This window comes from Macaca mulatta, chromosome 4 (genome assembly GCF_049350105.2).
Source record: "Macaca mulatta isolate MMU2019108-1 chromosome 4, T2T-MMU8v2.0, whole genome shotgun sequence".
In the NCBI taxonomy this organism is placed as follows: domain Eukaryota; kingdom Metazoa; phylum Chordata; class Mammalia; order Primates; family Cercopithecidae; genus Macaca; species Macaca mulatta.
Window position 1 is genome coordinate 155,140,888 of NC_133409.1, and position 17,243 is coordinate 155,158,130.

The following is a 17,243-nucleotide window of genomic DNA, read 5'->3' on the forward strand; positions in this document are numbered from 1 at the left end:
TGCCTGCCTGCCTGCCTTCTTTCCTCCCTCCCTTCCTCTTTTCCTACCTCCTTCCCTCCCTTCCTGCCTTTCTCCTATCCTCCTTTCCTTTTATTTCTTTCTTCTTTTTGTTTTTTTGTTTGTTTGTTTGTTTTTGCTATAAAAGTTTTCTGGAGTTTTAGTAATAATATGATAATACAAAATCAAACCAAAACCAATTAAATAAATTTGTCACCCAGGCTGGAGTGCAGTGGCACCATCATAGCTCACTGCAGACTCCAACTCCTGGCTCAAGCAATCCTGCTTCAGCCTCCTGAGTAGCTGGGACTACAGTCACACACCACCTTGCCCAGCTTTTTTTTGGCGGGGGGAGGTAGAGATCAGTGTCTCGATTTCTTGGCCAGGCTGGTGTCTAACTTCTGGCCTCAAGCGATCCTCCCACCTCGGCCTGGCAAAGTGCTGGAATTACAGGCATGAGCCACCATGCCCAGCCTTAAATAAACTTTATTGGTACAAAAGAGCATAATTGTAGGTGCTGTTAGTCATTCACCAGTTTTACTATGCCAACTAGAATGATGGTGCTACATAGATTAAACTATATTCTGTTTGTTTTAACAGAATCTTATCATTTATTTTATTAAAGCAGTAAGAAAGTATCTTGTGTGTTAATGGAGGCTCCATGATCTGTTTAAACTCCAAAACGGTAGTAGCTCTGAAAATTTATTTATTGTTTTCCTCAGCCTAGCCTTCTGAGGGCATTAAATAAACCTGAGTTTTATGCTTTACTTCTATTTCTTTCAAATATCCGATAAGTATATAATCATCAAGAGCACTAACATGCAGAATATTTGCTCAAAAATTCACATCAGTTTTTCCACCATAACATGTTCACTTGCAAATCCCTCATTACAAACTTTCCTAACAAACTATGAAATGAGAGTAAATGCTCAACTTCTCTTGGACTTGAATAGACTATTTAAATATGTTATTCTTTTCCATTTTGGATGACCATCTGTGACAAGTAAACGCGATTTAATATTTGTATGAAACTTCTTAAATGTCTCACTGGCAGTTGGTTAGGGTCTCTCACTGGTTTATACGTGTTTGCTAAGTGGGTCAACTATAGGGCTCAGGCAGGCTCCAGCTCAGAGTCAAGTGGGCAGCACATTGGACTTCACAGTGGTTAAACAGCCCTGATAGAGACTAGCTTTCATTTTTCTGTTTCGGGGAAGATTCCACTATAGCAATACTTTGATGAGTGTCCTGGGACAGAAGAGATTATTTTTAACTTATAATTGGAAATCCCCACTGAATATTGAAAATGCCATACCAACTCAAAGACAAGAAATACTGACTGCAAAATCAGTCCAAAAGGTTGAGGATTACCTGAATCTAGAAGCAGACGTATTGAGATACTAACTCTGCTGTGGGTTATGCCATAAGCTAAAAAAAATTAAAATGAAATAAAGCAAAAAAAGAAAAAGAAAGAAAGGGCAAGCAAGAAGGAAGGAAGCAAAGAAGGAAGGAAGGAAAAGAAGAAAGAAAGAAAGAAAGAAAGAAAGAAAGAAAGAAAGAAAGAAAGAAAGAAAGAAAGAAAGAAAGAAAGAGAGAGAGAGAAAGGGAGAAAGAAAGGAAAAGAGGGAAGGAGGGAAGAAGGAAGGAAGGAAGGACTTGGAGGATTGGTGACAAAGAGATTATTGATGGAACTAGCTCGCATGTGGATAGATCTCTTAGAATGGATACCAAATGTACAAATATTTGTATCCTATATGAATCTTCATTAACCTACTGTGTCAGAGGGTTTCAGTAAGCAAGTGAACAAGATGATGTTGAAAAAGAACATGGACTCCTCCTCTTCACAGCCTACTGGGATCCCTCCTTAAGCTTGAAAATAAAGGAAAAATTGTGAGTCCCTTCAAGGGAAATTCCGGGCACCCTGCAACCAGCAACTAGGGAAATAAATTAATAACCTGCTAAGCAAGAAGATAATAATAGCACAAACAATAGTCACTCAAGTGAGTCAGTCATGAGATGTTTGTTTCCTTATAGAAACTAAAGATAACATGTTGACATATGTCCTTGAGTTGAGTTGTTTTTCAGAAACCAGGACCTCCACTAGATGGAAAATGTTGGTCACTGTCATATAGACCTTGACAAACAGGAACCAGAAGATGGATAAGGAAGTCCTAGAAATTTTCCAGCCTTTAACTCACATTGGAGAACCCCCTCATCCATGGCTTAAAAACTCTTGCTTGTAAGCCATCTTACAAAGATTTCAGATCTTAAGTGTTAGTGGCCCATTAACCTTGCTTGGTGCTCTGCAATAAATGCCTTACTTTCTCTCACTGCAAATCCTAGTGTCAATGTTTGGCTTTGCTGCACTGGAGAAGCAGACCCAAGTTTTGTTGCTTAACAATCTGCTCTATGGATATCAGCAACTCTTTTTTCAGCTATTTCAGCATTTGCTCAAGAAACTTTTGAACATAGGGACCATGCCTGCCATGATGAAGGCCGTACATAGGCTCAAAAAACAAGACAAAAGCTTTTCTGTTGAAATCCAATTTGCAAGAGCCAAAACCAATCCTAATCCCTAGATATGATGTAATATCACAGTGGAAACAGCCAGTCACCTGATGGTAAATTGATTACATTCAACTCTTTCCATGATGGAGAGGACAAAACTTTTCTTCAAAGCAATAGACACTTTGGGATTTGGATTGACTTTTCATACCTACCATGCTCTGTCAGTACTGACTTGTTGAAAGCCCCACTTACACCAGCCTCAACTTAGGTGGGCATTAAAATATAACGATTCGGTTTTTTCCTTTTTTTTTTTTTTTTTTTTTGAGACGGTTCAACTTGTTCTTGTAAATCCTTTCCTGTCCCTTAATGGTGCCTTGAGCAGCTCCCATAGCTTTCTGGCAATTTTAAGTATTAAAGGTCTTATTCAGTTTATTTTTAATTTTAAATTTTATTGTTTATTGAATAAGTTACATAGCCAAGGATTCAAAATATAAGAGGTACAAAAGGGCATGCATTGAAAAATCTCTGTGATATTTTAAATTTTGTTACATGTGATGACGATATTGTAGTTCTGTAGGAAAATGTTCTTACTTTTTAGGGATGGGTACTGAAGTATTCAAAGATGGTACGCCATGATGTCTATAATTTAATTTAAAATACTTCAGCAGAGAGAAAGAAAGGTGGGGAGTTAAATATGACAAAATATGAACAATTATAAAATCTAAATGATAAGTATATAGATGTTCATTACACATTATATAACATAAACTAGAAATAAAATCCAATCCCCACCCCAACCCTGGCCAACTAAACAGACCCCTTGTGGCAAAAGTGATACCAGAAAAAACTTAAAAACTGAATTCCCAGCCCTGACAGAGTGAGAGGTCAGACACGACGACTCATTATACCCTCCTCCCTTTTGTGGTTTAGACACAACTGACCAGCATTAAAGTTAAAATAGAGATCATTAGACTGATAGAATAGATTCTTTGTGGCAATAAGATACCAAATTATAAGCAGGACCTAAGTCCATGCCAGGGAAGGGTTAAGTCACGCATCCTTTCACTTAAAGAAGAAACTATATTCTAACTGACACAGGTTTTCCTTTTTCTCTGGCAGCTAAACAAGCACTGGCCCTGAGATAACCAATATTCAAACAATTTGCAGCTACACTAGATGCTGACTAACTGTACCTTCTTCCATCAACTGTAACTATAGCTTTGATTGGACATGAGACTGATTTCAGTAGCTTTCTCCTGATAAGACCAATCATGGACTGATTCTAGCCCTTTTACAGAGATTGCGCACTTCTGTGCTCTCCTGTCCTAAAGTGACCATTTGACATATAGAGCCTAGTTGTAATACATGCAAATGTTAAGTCTCCACTTCAAAGTGAACATGTAACATGCATGTTTGTTCAATGTGCATGTGTCATGGCCCCTTCCTGAATATTCATAGCTCCTTCAGTAACCTGTTGAATATGTATGTTTGGTCAACTCATTCAGTATAAAGCTTCCATTTCAACCCCTCCTCCTTCAAAGTGCCTGTCTCTGGATGTGGCCAGAGGAAGGCTTCCCAGCCTGCAGTTTGGCCACCTGGCAGGCTGTAACCCTTAAGAAGAAATACAGTCTTTTCTCTCTTTTTCCAAATTTGTACCTTGTGATCTTTTCTTTAAGTTAAAAATACATAAACCTTTGGGAGCAGATGTGTTTCCAAATTCAGGTTTTTGTTTTTTTTTAATTTTAGAAGATAATGTGCATACACTGTATATAATGTAACTTCCAGCAGAGTTTCAGAGCATATCAAACACCTCAATATTTCTGCTTTGAGATTTATGATTAGTCACTTTAAATGAGTTAAAGGCTATAAAGAAGTTTAGGTTTTCCCCTCAGATAGATTGTAGTGCCAAATTTATGGAGGAAAGATTTGGAGTTTTTAGAATTTTATGGATTTCAGAACTGTGATTAAGGGATCCTGGATATGCACTAGTCTATTTTCTGTGTTTTTTGCATATTTAAACATTTTCAAAATAAAAATTTGTTAAATAAAAATATACAATCTATTCCTACCACTAGTCACGTAATTTCATTCACTAGAAACAGCCAAAGGTATTGATTTCTTTTTTTTCTTCTAGACAGGGTCTCTCTCTGTCGCCAAGGCTGGAGTGCTGTCACCAAGGCTGGAGTGCAGTGGCACAATCTCAGCTCACTGCAACCTCCACCTCCCAGACTCAAGAGATTCTCCCACCTCAGCCCCCCAAGTAGCTGGGGACCACAGGCATGCACCACCATGCCTGAAGAATTTTTGTATTTTTAGTAAAGACGGGGTTTTACCGTGTTGCCCAGGCTGGTCTCGAACTCCTGAGCTCAAGTGATATGCTACCCTCCTCATCCCAAAGTGCTAGGATTCCAGGTGTAAGCCACCATGCCCGGCCTTCATTTCTTATACAGCCTTTCAGAGATATTTTAGGTATGTAGAAGCAAATATTTATATATAATTTTGCCCTGGGATTTTACAGAAATAGTAGAAATTTTTCCTGTAGCCATACATACAAAGCTGCATCTCTATTTTGACAGCTGCATACTATTTCATTATGCAGCCAGTCCTTTATTGATGGGCAATTAAGCTATTAATATTTCCTATCACTTTCCATTTATAAACCCTGCTGAGCTTCAGACACGTATTATCTTACATATAATACGTGTGTGAGTCTGTCTCTAGGATAAATTCCTAGAAGTAGAATTCCTGCGTCAAAGAATATGCACATTTAAAAAATGTATAGACTTCGGGCCCGGGCGCTGGAAGGTGGGGGTCTTCCGCGGAGAAAAGCCAGCAGCTCGAGCGACGCAGGGCCAGGAGGGCAGGACCGCGCCGCGGCCACAGCCCGGAGCTTCTTCAGCCCCCCGACACGGGCCACCCTCCGGTCTGTTCTCCCCGCCCGGTCGCCGCCCGCCAGCCCTCCATCCCCCAACCGCCCGACCTCCTAAGTAAGAGCTGAAAGAATCATTTTTGAGAGTCATGACCCATAGCTGCCTGCTTCGTCCCCCAACCCTCGACGACGAAAAGGACTTCGTCCCCCGGCCGCGCGGCTCCGGGGAAGGAAGACAGAGCGACCTCCGCCGCGCGCTCAGGGCCACTCTAGAGGGAGAAGCCGCCCCGAGGCCGGCAGAGCGCCCAGCCGCGGCGGAGACCCGAAGCCTTCCGGAGCCCAAGGCTGTGCACCGGCCCTGTGCTGATTCTCTGCCTAGGAAAGGACCATGCAGCTTGAGATGAAAGTACCCCTGAACTTCATCATTTTCTACTCTTGTATAACAAGCTGCTCTGGCGCTTCTGAAAAAGAAATAAGAAGTCCACTGGTACCCTGACAAACCGCTGAAGGGCTCTGGCTTCCACCATGTCCACATTGGGGAGATGGTGGACCCCTTTGGGGAGCTGGCCGCCAAGCGAAGTGGCCTGGCAGTGGAAGATGTGCGGGCCAATGTGCCTGAGGAGATAAGCATATGGATTGACCCCTTCGAGGTGTCCAACCAGATTGGCGAGAAGGGAGCAGTGAAAGTGCTGTACCTGGATGACAGTGAGGGCTGCGGGGCCCCAGAGCTGGACATGGAGATCAAGAGCAGTTTCAACCCTGACGACCAGAATACTCGTGCCTACCGGAAGCCAGGACAGCTCCTTGTCCAACTCCCCGTCGCCATGCTTTTCCCATCACCCAGCCCCACCTTCATCCTCTGCCTCGCCAGCCCATCACCTTCACCATAGACTCCTTTGCTGCCACCAAATTAGGCTCCATGAAGATAAAGAAGAGCGGTGGGGCAGCAAGTGGTAGAGGAGCAGCCAGCGGTGAGGCAGGTGGCCAGCAGCTACCACAGTAGCCTCCATGGCCTGCTTCAGCACCAACAGCTTGTTGAAACACAAGAGTCTTTCTCTGTCTATGCATTCACTGAACTTCATCCCGCTCAACCGGGCCCTCAGTCCTAGCTCTCGCCCAAGGCCACGTACAGTCTCAAGTACAACAGTGGCGGCTCGCTCAGTTTCTTCTTTGATGGGGCCGATGGCCAGGGCAGTGGCACCCCATCCCCCTTTGGAGGCAGTGGGACTGTCACCTGCAACAACAGCAGCTTCTGCATGGTCTAGATATTTGGAGGTGGCACCACCCGCCTCTTCCTGGAGAAGCCACCCTTCATGGAAGGCCTCAGCTACAACCTGAACACCATGCAATATCCTAGTCAGCCCTTCCAGTCCATGGTGCTGGCCAACTGACCGTCTACCTGCCCTGGGGCCAGGCACCCAAGACCACAGAAAAGAGAGAGAAAGAAAAGGAAAGGCAAAAAAAAAAAAAAAAAAAAAAGGAAAAGAAAAATGTACAAGAAGATTTTCAATTTTCTCACTCTCACTTCTACAAAAAAAGATCTAGTGCAGGCACGGAATGGGAGGGGCTCCCAAAGCACCAAAATGTGTTTAACTTACCCCCTACCACTTACTACTCGCCCATCGGCCTGTAATTTGGTTGGTTTGGGTTTTATATTTCTTTTTTCTGTCTTCGTTTTTTTAACATGTAGTTCTCTATATAACATCTTTAAGTGGTGGCTTCCTTTGCTAAGAATGGTCCAGAAATGAATTTCTGCTCCCTGTTCCTCCCTTCCTCCTCACACTCCTGGTTCAGGATTGGTGTGTCCAAGCTCACAGGGAAGGAAGAGCTGCAGCTGGAGCCTGACCCTCCCTGGAACAGGGAGAGGCTGGCCTGTGTCACTGCCTCTGTCACCCAGCTATCCTCACACTCAAAGCCATCCAATCTTGGCAGGCCTTCTCAGGCCCTGCCACCAAAATAGGACTGACTCCAGCCCCCACTCCATTTCAGGCTGGGCCACAAGGAGCTGCCAGTTGGCCACTTGACACCCCCCACACCCTAGAGCTGATGTTTGTGGCTACAGGAAGGTTAGCATTTTATCTAGTTTAATTCCTGTCATCTCTGTCCTGAGGCCCCACCTCACCATTCCCTCCAGGCCCAGACCATCATCAAGGCCCTGGCCACCCAGCCACTGATGCATATGGCCTTTTCTTTCTCTCATGCAGCTTCTTCTCTCCTGGGCCAGAGGTTGTGGGTAGGGAGGTGGTGTGTGTGTGTGTGTGTGTGTGTGTGTGTGTGTGTGTGGTTTGCTGTCCAGTTTTAAAGGATTCCAAGCCATGTGAAACTTACTCTGTAGATGCGATTCTGGGTTGCGACAAATGCTTATTAATGAGTGAGGCTGGGGAGTGGCCTAGGAGTATTAGCAGTCCTTTTACAGTGTGTGTGGTGGGGTCACACCACTATGGCTAAGCTTAAGACACTCCCAGAGAGAAGCACTGCAGAAGGAACTGGTTTCCAGACTGCAGAGGGATCTGCACTTTTGTTTTTGACCACCTCCACCAAAAAATAGGTTAGCTCTGACGGGCAAAGGGAATACCCAAGCCTCTGATGCCTATGAGAAGTCCCTGGACTTCGACCCTCCTGTTGTGTGACCTTAGCCCCGTAGGAAGCTGCTTACCTGAGCACCTATGGGGGTGAGAAGGGAAGCAGGGTGGGATACTGGAGTCAGCATCTGCAGTGGGCAGCCCTGAGCCTGGAATGGATACTTTTGGTCTTTTGGTTGTAGATGTTATTTGAGTACATTTGTGCCCCTGCCTGATAGAGCTTCTCAGTACTTCCTACTATCTCCCTCACTGCCCTGACCTAACCCCACTGGACCTTAATACAGTGAGGGGTAGTGTCCTGGACAGGGACTCTGCACTCCCAGCTGACGTGTTTGGATCACGGAAGAGTGTTTGCTCCTCTGCCTTTGCTAGAAGAGGGTTTGTTTCTCCAACCCTAGAAGGCCAGGCAAAGGTGGACAGGAGCCAGGGGAGTAGGGTAACAAACATTTTATTCTTTGGCAAGTGGGGCACTTGGCATCAGGGTCCCATCACCAGAAAGCACCAAAACCCTTGCCGCCACACTCACTCCATCCTCCCCAGGGACCTCAAGTGGGCAACTGCTGTGGCTGTGGGTCCAGCCCAGGCAGGCACTGCCAGCCTTCTCTCCCTGCAGTGGGCACTAGCTCTACTTCCCCCAGCAGGCAGTGCCCCGATTTCTCAGCCTAGCACTATCTGTTCCCCTAGACTTCTCAGGGGCCAGCCCAGTTTGGGCCACGCTCTCCCTCATTCACGGCTCCCACATAGGTGATAGGCCCAGCAGATAGCTTCTCTCTGGGAAAGGTTGGATGCTGTCTTACATCTCCTTCTAGCCCTCCTATCATCCACACACACCGGCATCCACCCACATCTAGGTCAGCTTGTTTCTCACCACATGCAGGGAGAAAGGGGTGACCAATCCCTTCGTGTCTTTTGAAATATGAGGAAAATTGTGTGTTCAGGAGCATGACTTCAGTGCTGAGCTCTAGAGCCCAGTTCAATCTGTCTTGTCTCAAATCTAGGCATTTTTGCTTCAATTTTATTTTTTTAAGAAAACAAAAACAAAAACCTGAACTAATTTACCTGGTTTCATAGGAAAACTTTCTAAAATTTTTTTATGTTTTTTGATGTCCATTTGTATTGAATAATTTGCTATACTTGTAAAATGTAAGAGGTATGTATAATAGATGTATATTTCTAACACAATAAACATTTTTTTTTACTTTTTAAGATTTTTCCTTAAAAAGATGAGAGAAACTTTTTTTTTTTTCAGGAAAAACAAACTTTAGAAAAGAGAATAAAATCTTTTCTCCACTTTCCCCATCCTGTCTCTATCTATCCCTCTTTCCCAGGAACAAATCAGAAGGTGGATTATCTTGTGAAGAACGTAAACTGTTAGTCTGGAATGATGTCTTTTCCTCAATGTAGTGAGCTATGGATCCTCTAGTTTTCTCTCTAGGGATGGGAAGGGGGCATTGAGGCAAGCCTAGAGAGGAGCCAGGAGAGCAGGGTCATGAGCTTTTTTCTTTAGTGAAGGAAGAATATAATCAAGGGGTTTGTATTCAGAATGTTATGCAATATTTTGGAATGGGACATTAGCATGTTTAGAGATTTTTAGTTTAAAAACAAAACAAAAAGATTTATGAAATCTGTAGAGTTTCTACTGTTCCAGATTGTTTTAAGTTTGTATGGAAAGCATTATATATTATATAATTTTTAAAAATGTGGCCGGGCGCGGTGGCTCACGCCTGTAATCCCAGCACTTTGGGAGGCCGAGGCGGGCGGATCACAAGGTCAGGAGATCGAGACCACGGTGAAACCCCGTCTCTACTAAAAATACAAAAAATTAGCCGGGCGCGGTTGTGGGCGCCTGTAGTCCCAGCTACTCGGGAGGCTGAGGCAGGAGAATGGCATGAACCCGGGAGGCGGAGCTTGCAGTGAGCCGAGATCGCGCCACTGCACTCCAGCCTGGGCGACAGAGCGAGACTCCGTCTCAAAAAAAAAAAAAAAAAAAAAAAAAAAAATGTGTACATACTGCTAGATTGCCCTCAAAGTAGTTATAAAAATTTACAGCTCTCTAACAATACCTGAAAGTTATTTCCCCTCCCACCTTCACCAAAGTTTTTGATCTTTGACAGTCTGATGGGTAAAAAATGGCAATATTATTATGGTATTAATGAACATTTTTTAAAAAACAAGCTCTGGCGAGTTTATTTAAGGAAATTTTTGCATGGTTTACTTTTCACTAGTCTGTGCTGGCATGCTTCTAAAGATATCAGAATCACCTGGATCAATGATAGCCAGTGTGCATACTCTGTAGTATTTTCCGCATCCTGTGGCCAGTTCAATATTATTGCTGCTGTAGTGATGGACACCAATTTTGGCCAAAATTGTGTAGTACTCTATTTCAGATTTCTTCAAAGGTGGGCAGTTGTTAGCGAGAATGACCAATTTCACTTTGCCTTGTCTGATCATCTTCAGAGTCCGCTCGTACCCCAGCGCATCCTTTCCTCTTTTCAAAACAAGTTGGAGCCTAGAGTTGCTGGACTCCAGCGATTTTTTCGTTTTCTTTGTAGCCACCATTTTCCTGCCTTAGGTGCCAGATGGCTTCCAACCAAGAGCAGCCATCAGGATGCTGCAAGGGAGTGAGAAAGGAACATTTCTTTAAATATGAATGAGGTTGAATGAATTAGTATTCATGCATATTTCCTTCCTGTGAATTTTCTGTTTATGTCTTTTCCATTTTTTCTGTTTGTGATGGTGTTTCTTTTTGTTTTTGAGACACAGTCTCCCTGTTGCCCAGAGCTGGAGTGCAGTGGCGTGATCTTGGCTCACTACAACCTCCACCTCCCAGGTTTAAGCGATTCTTGGGCCTCAGCCTCCTAAGTAGCTGGGACTGCAGGTGTGCCCACAACACCCTGCTAAGTTTTGTATTTTTTGGTAGAGACAGGGTTTCACCATGTTGGCCAGGCTGGCCTTGAACTCCTGAACTCAAATGATCTGCGACCTCAGCCAAAGTACTAGGATTAAGGTGTGAGTCATTGCAGGTGGCCTGTGATAGTATTTCTTTTGTTGACTTGTATGATTATCATGTATTAGGGAAATCAGTCCTTTGTGATAAACACAGAATTTTTCTATTTAACTTTGTTCGTGGTTTTTGTTATACAGAAATTTTAAATTTTTAAGTGGTTTAATTTAATAATCTTTTGTGTTTTCTAGGTTTTCTGTGATACTTAGAAAGACCTCCCTCATTGCCAAAACTATAAAAAGAAAATTCCCTCTTTTATTTATTTTTTTTAGTGCTTTTATGGGATTTTATTTTTTTCTGTTTAAATTTTGAATCTCCTGGTTGTGAGATGTGAGATGTGGATTATGCTCTATTTTTTTCAGATGTCTATCTAGATATTCCAGTACCCTTTACAGCATAATTCATCTTTTCTCCACTGCCTTGAAATGTCAACTTTATCAAATGCTTAAATATTTGTGCCTGCTTCTGGATTTTCTATCCTATTTGTACTACAATGTTTTATTCGCTATGCCTTAAAATATGTCTAAATACCCAAAAGGTATTTAGACCTCATTATTCTTTTCTGAATTTTCTTGGCTACTAATGTTGTTTATTTTCCATATAAACTTGTTGTTTATATGGAACTTGGCTACTAATGTTGTTTATTTTCCATATAAACTTTAGAAGCAATATATACAGTTTGAAAACAAAACTCTATTTTAATTTGTATTGGCATTATGTTAAATATGTAGACTAACTTGTAGAGAAGATTGACAAAGCATTCTTTATATTCATCTTGTAATTTCCTTCTAAATTTATTTCTCAATGTTTTATCTCTTTTGTTGCTATTGTAAATGTTTTATCTCTTTTGTTGCTATTGTAAATGGGGTCTTTTCTTCCATTGTGTGTGTGGGTAGGAAGGCAAGTGATTTCTCTTATTTATTTGTATAAATATATTTAATTTCATAAATAAATCCTGTGTACCTTCATATATCTAATGTAATGATACTTTTATCTCCTTCTTTTGAATTTATTTATTTAAATAATTCTGACTAACCCAAAACACTACAAAATTCTTGTGATGAAAGTGGACATCTTTCTAACTTGTTGCTAATTTCAAAGGCAATGCATATAATGTATTCTCTGAAAAGCAGGATGATGACCGTTGATGTAAGTTAGATATGTTTTCTAATGTGAAGTAAGGAGCTATCCTCTTTTATTAAAAGTTTCAATAATTACAACCAAGAAAATGGATCTTAATGCAACCAAATGCCATTTCCACATTTACCTAAATCCTTATATGCTTTTTCTCCTCACGTATGCTAATGTGGTGAATTACGTTTAAATATTTTTCTATTTTAAATAATACTTATGCTCATCTCCATTTTGTCATTGTGAATTATTTATTCCTTTAGCGTGCTGCTGGATTCTATCCAGCAGCACACTATCATTTTATTTAGGATTCTGCATAAGAAAGAATGAAAAATGGGTTTTCCTATTGGTAATTATCATGAGTTTTGAGATCACTCTTAGAATTGTTTCTGAAAAAAATCGAATATTCTCTTTGCTTTTTACATTCTGGAATCATTTTAAATGCATTGAAATTATCTGTTCCTTAATGGTTTATTAAAATTTATCTGTGAAACTGTTAGAGCTAATGCTTTTTCTGGGGGAAGTCTGTTGACAACTTTTATTTGTTCTATTCTAATTGGTATGTTTGATTTTCCATTTCTTCTAAAGGTTGTCTGGTATGTTTTGTAGAAATACATTGCAACCAGGTTTTTCAATCATATTGCAGAGCATTAAACAAAATAATATCTTTTAATTTCATCTGCATTTGCGGTTACAAGCATTCCTACTACCACTGACTCGCTGGAGTGAGAGCAGTTACAGGAACTGAGAGAATGGCAGAGCTCAGAATAGAAACTGAAGCGGAGGGGGAACTCAACTTCCACCTAACACACGGTTTTGGCAGCGCGCGCTTTGTCAGCCAGGGTATTTAAAGTTCGCGGGAACTAGAGGTGCAAAAGGAAGAAAAACCAACAGGCTGGGCGCCGGTGGCTGGCTGTAATAATCCCAGCGAATAGGGAGGCCGAGTGGGAGGATCACTTGAGCCCAAGAGTTGGAGACTAGCCTGGCCAACTTGGCAAGACTCCGTCTCTACAAAACGAACAAACAAAAATCAAGAAATTAGATCTGGATCAAAAAGGAAATTCCTCGAAAGAAAAAGGTCCGGGCCGCAAGATTCTGCCAAGAGTGGGGAAGCACAGTACCCATAGCTTGGCCAGCCCGGATTGCAGCTCCTGCTCTCACTGCGCACTCCAACGAGTAAGAGGTGCTTGAGGAATATTTATTAAGTAAATCTTCCTCACTCTGTTGTTTTCCTGCTTTGGACTCCGATTCTTAAATTTTGGTCTTTCTGATTCAGACATTTTAAACCTAGAAGGACCTGGGAACGCATCCAGTAAAGATTACACGTCGGCGCACCCACTGCTCTTTGCTCTGAGATTCCATCCCCCAATCCCACCTTAGTGTCCTACCTTGAGGTTCCTGGATGGTCGCCAGAGAATCTCCGAACCCATGAATTTCAAGAATCTTTCCTCAGATCCTTAAAGGGCTACCCAAATGGTCCCGCTGGACGAAGATCAGATCTCCCAATTCCTTTGCCCAGACACTACTAACACCTCACCCCCGCCCCCGCCCCGTGCTTTTCAACACTTCCACACCCCATCTCTGCCAGGCAAAGCACGACAAATCCTTTGCAGGTGGAAATTCTACCTTTTACTTTTTTCACAGTCTTCACACTACCGTCACCACTAAGGTCAACGCAGTAGGTGGTCAGCGCCGAATGTAACATTGACTCTGGAGTCCTATGTAAGTGACTATTAATTGTATTTTACAGATTATTTATTTATTTAGTTAATGCTGGATCTCACACAGTCTCCTAGGCTGGAGTGCAGTGGTGCAATCCTAGTTCAGGGCAGCCTCCAACTCCTGCGTTCAAGCGATCTTTGCGCCTAGGCCTCTCAAAGTGCTGGGATTACGTGGGTGAGCCACCGTGCCCCACCCCAATTTTTAAAATGATGTAAAGTTATATGCTCCTCTGCCTGCCAACCCCTTCAGACGTTGCAAAAGCAAATTTAGTAATAACCAAAAAGCCCTTGCACCACCCATTCAATTCCTAAAAATAAAAAGAATAATAATCTGCAAGAGTTTGGCTTTGGCGTGTATTCCTCAAAGCTACTTAAAAATGAATATATAATTGTATGCGTACTTCTAGACTTATATTTACAAAAACAGAAACTGCTACACAATATTGTTTTGCAGCACGCTTTTTATGTCAGTTACTACCTGTCTATTTTATTCTTTTTGATAGTTGTATAGTAGTACAATTAAGTTGATGCACCACAATTTGTTTAACCAACCTCATACCAACCCTCTTTCAAAGGCTGCTACCTTGAACATTCTTTTATGCTCTTGTTCATACCTTGTTGAATTTATGCAAATATTTCTGTAGAATAGAGTTTTAGAAGTGGAATAGCGAAGTGATGATATCTACCTTTTAAAAAATCAGTTTATTGAAGTTTAATTTCCATTCAGTACAATTTACCTTTTTATATGTAGTTGGATGAATTCTGGCAGACACATGTAGTCATGCAAAGACCTCTACAATAACAAGATATACATTTCCAGCACCCCCACCCCAAAATTCTTCCTCACTTCTCTTTAGTCAGTCTTTCCCTCTACTCCCAGCCAGCCAATTACTAACGTGATTTTTTACTTTATCTTTTGTCTTATCTAGAATAGAATCATACAGTACAAGCATTTAAGTCTGGTTTCTACTTTCTTTCACTTGGCACACTGCTTTTGAGACTCATTTATGGTGTGTGTATCTGGTTTGTTCTTTATGCTGCTGAGTAATATTCCATTACATAGATGTACCACAAGTTGCTTAATCTATTCACTAGGTGTTAGACATTTGGATTGTTTCCAGTTTTGGCAATTATAAATAAAACTGCTATAAACATTTGTGTACAGGTGGACATGTTTTCAGTTTTTCTGAGTAAATATCTACGAGGATTATTGGGTCATGGAGTAAGAATATACTTAACTTCATTTAAAAAACCTGAAAAACTGTTTTTCCAAGTGGCCATACCATTTTTGCGTTCTCACTGGCAAAGTATGAGAGTTTCAATTTTTCCATACCCTCATCAGCACTTAGTATTATCAGGTTTTTTAATTTTTTTTTAAAGTTTTGCCATTGTAATAGGCATGTAGTGGTTTTAATTTGAATTTTCATAATGACAATGATATTGAAGTTTTCTCATGTGCTTGTTTGCTATTTGTATATCATTTTTGTTAAAGTGTAATTCAAATCTTTCCCCATTTTTACTGGGGAGGGTGGAATTGTTTTCTTATTGTTGTGCAAAATCTACACATGTTTTCTCTGAGTCAGAGAGTTGTCCATTTTTACTAACAGTACCTTTCAAAGAACAGAAGTTTTTAATTTTGACTGTCAAATTATCAATTTTTTATGATTTATGGTTTTTTTCTATTTTAAAATCCTTGTCTAACAAAGTCATAAGGATTTTCTCTGAAGTTTTGTTTAAGAAATCTTAAAGTCATAGGTTTAGTTTTAGGTTTTATTTTGGTCTGTGGGCCGTTGTGAGTTAATTTTTGTATACAGTGTTAGGTAAGGATGGAGATTCATGTTTTTGTTTTGTTTTGTTTTTGCACATGGCTCTTGTCCAATTGGTACACCACTTGTTGAAAAGATTTTCCTTTCCCCTCTAAAGGATTAACTGAATCACCTTGGCAACTTTTATGAAAATCAGTTGATATCATGAGTCTATTTTTGAACTCTAATATCTACTTTTAAATTGTGATAAATGATAGGCAAATTTGCCATCCTCACCAGAAAAGTGTGATATCAGCCTTACAGCTGACTCCCAGTTCATTTGGACCCTTGCCCCTTCCTCACCAGAAACAGAAGTAGTACCCTGTGCTCCAGTTTCTCTTCCCTCAGCCCAAACCCAGCTCTTCTTAAAGTCTCATGAGCTGATGCCACTGCACAGCTTGGTAGCAGACAACATAGCAACATCTGTATTTGCCAGAAACTCTTTATGAAGCAGCCAATTCATTTCTCTATGCTAGATATTGTGGAGACAACTGCTCTTGGGCTGGGTAAGGATTTATTACTGAATCTGGGGATGTGAGTTCAAGACTCAACCAGACCTGGGGGTCTAGTTTGGCGTTTACCTCTCCAGTAACTGCTCATTTCTCTCCTTTACTGAGTAAAACTCCTTTCCAAGTTGATATATTTAATTCCAAGGAGTGAGAATGTTATGTTTCAAAACGAAAGAATTCTCACGTTGTAATTTAATGCCTCTTCTCTGTGAATCAAGTTGGGCTGAGCCCTGGAGACCTCAGAAAAGGACACTGTCTTAGGTTTATCAACTGCTCGGCAGCCAGGTGGAAAAGCCGAATGGGAAGGTTTCTCAGGATGCGACACCCGCTGGCCTCATCTTCCGAAGATCCTCGGCTCTCGCTTTGCCCCTTAGCCCGCTCACGGACGCCCGGCCTCACCAGGTTACGTGTTGCTTGATTTGTATGCAAACTTTTGTTCGTCCTTTATCTGAAATTCAAATTTAATTGGGTATTCTGTATCTTATCTGGCAATCCTACCGCGAACCCGACCTCAGGCCGGAGGAGGAGAAATTGCATTCAGGGTAACTTCCTACCCCACTGAGCCAGAGAACAGTTGCCTAAGTGTTGGGAAGAGTGAAAACTGTCACCGTGAAAAGAAAGGAAGTCTCCTCCAATTGAAAACAAACAAACAAACAAAAACCAAAAGCTGTTACCAGGGACTGGGAGGACAGGTAAAGCCAGATGCAAAGTTAACAGGAAACACTGTTTTCCAAGATCATGCAGCAGCTGTAAAATGTAGCAATGGCCTCCTCTTTGAGCAATTGCTGCCTTTTTACGAGTGCGCAGACCCGCTTTGCCACACCCATCCGTGTGCTACTGGGGATACTGAAGATCACTCTCTCCTTGTGACCACGCCCAATCCCTAGCTAATCCCCGCTACTCTTAACCCTGCCTCGGAAACACCAAGGAACCCAGAATTGATCCCGCTTCTCTTAGAGACTCCTCAGAATCCTCGAATGGGAACCCAAACCTTACAAAAGACAACTCTCTCTAGCCTCTTGTTGAACTGCATTTCTCCATTACTCTGGAATACCCTGTCACTTCATCTATGTATTAAATCTGATTTTGGTTTGTTCCTGGTGGTCTCGGCTAGTGTCTT

General features: G+C 41.7%; 2 pseudogenes; one reads left to right on the top strand and one right to left on the bottom strand.

Moving 5' to 3' along the window:
• Window positions 1-5,520: 5,520 nt before the first annotated feature.
• Window positions 5,521-6,762, top strand: LOC106997868 (protein Tob2-like; annotated as a pseudogene).
• Window positions 6,763-10,112: 3,350 nt separating this feature from the next.
• On the bottom strand, window positions 10,113-10,512 carry LOC707053 (large ribosomal subunit protein eL30 pseudogene; annotated as a pseudogene).
• Window positions 10,513-17,243: the final 6,731 nt, after the last annotated feature.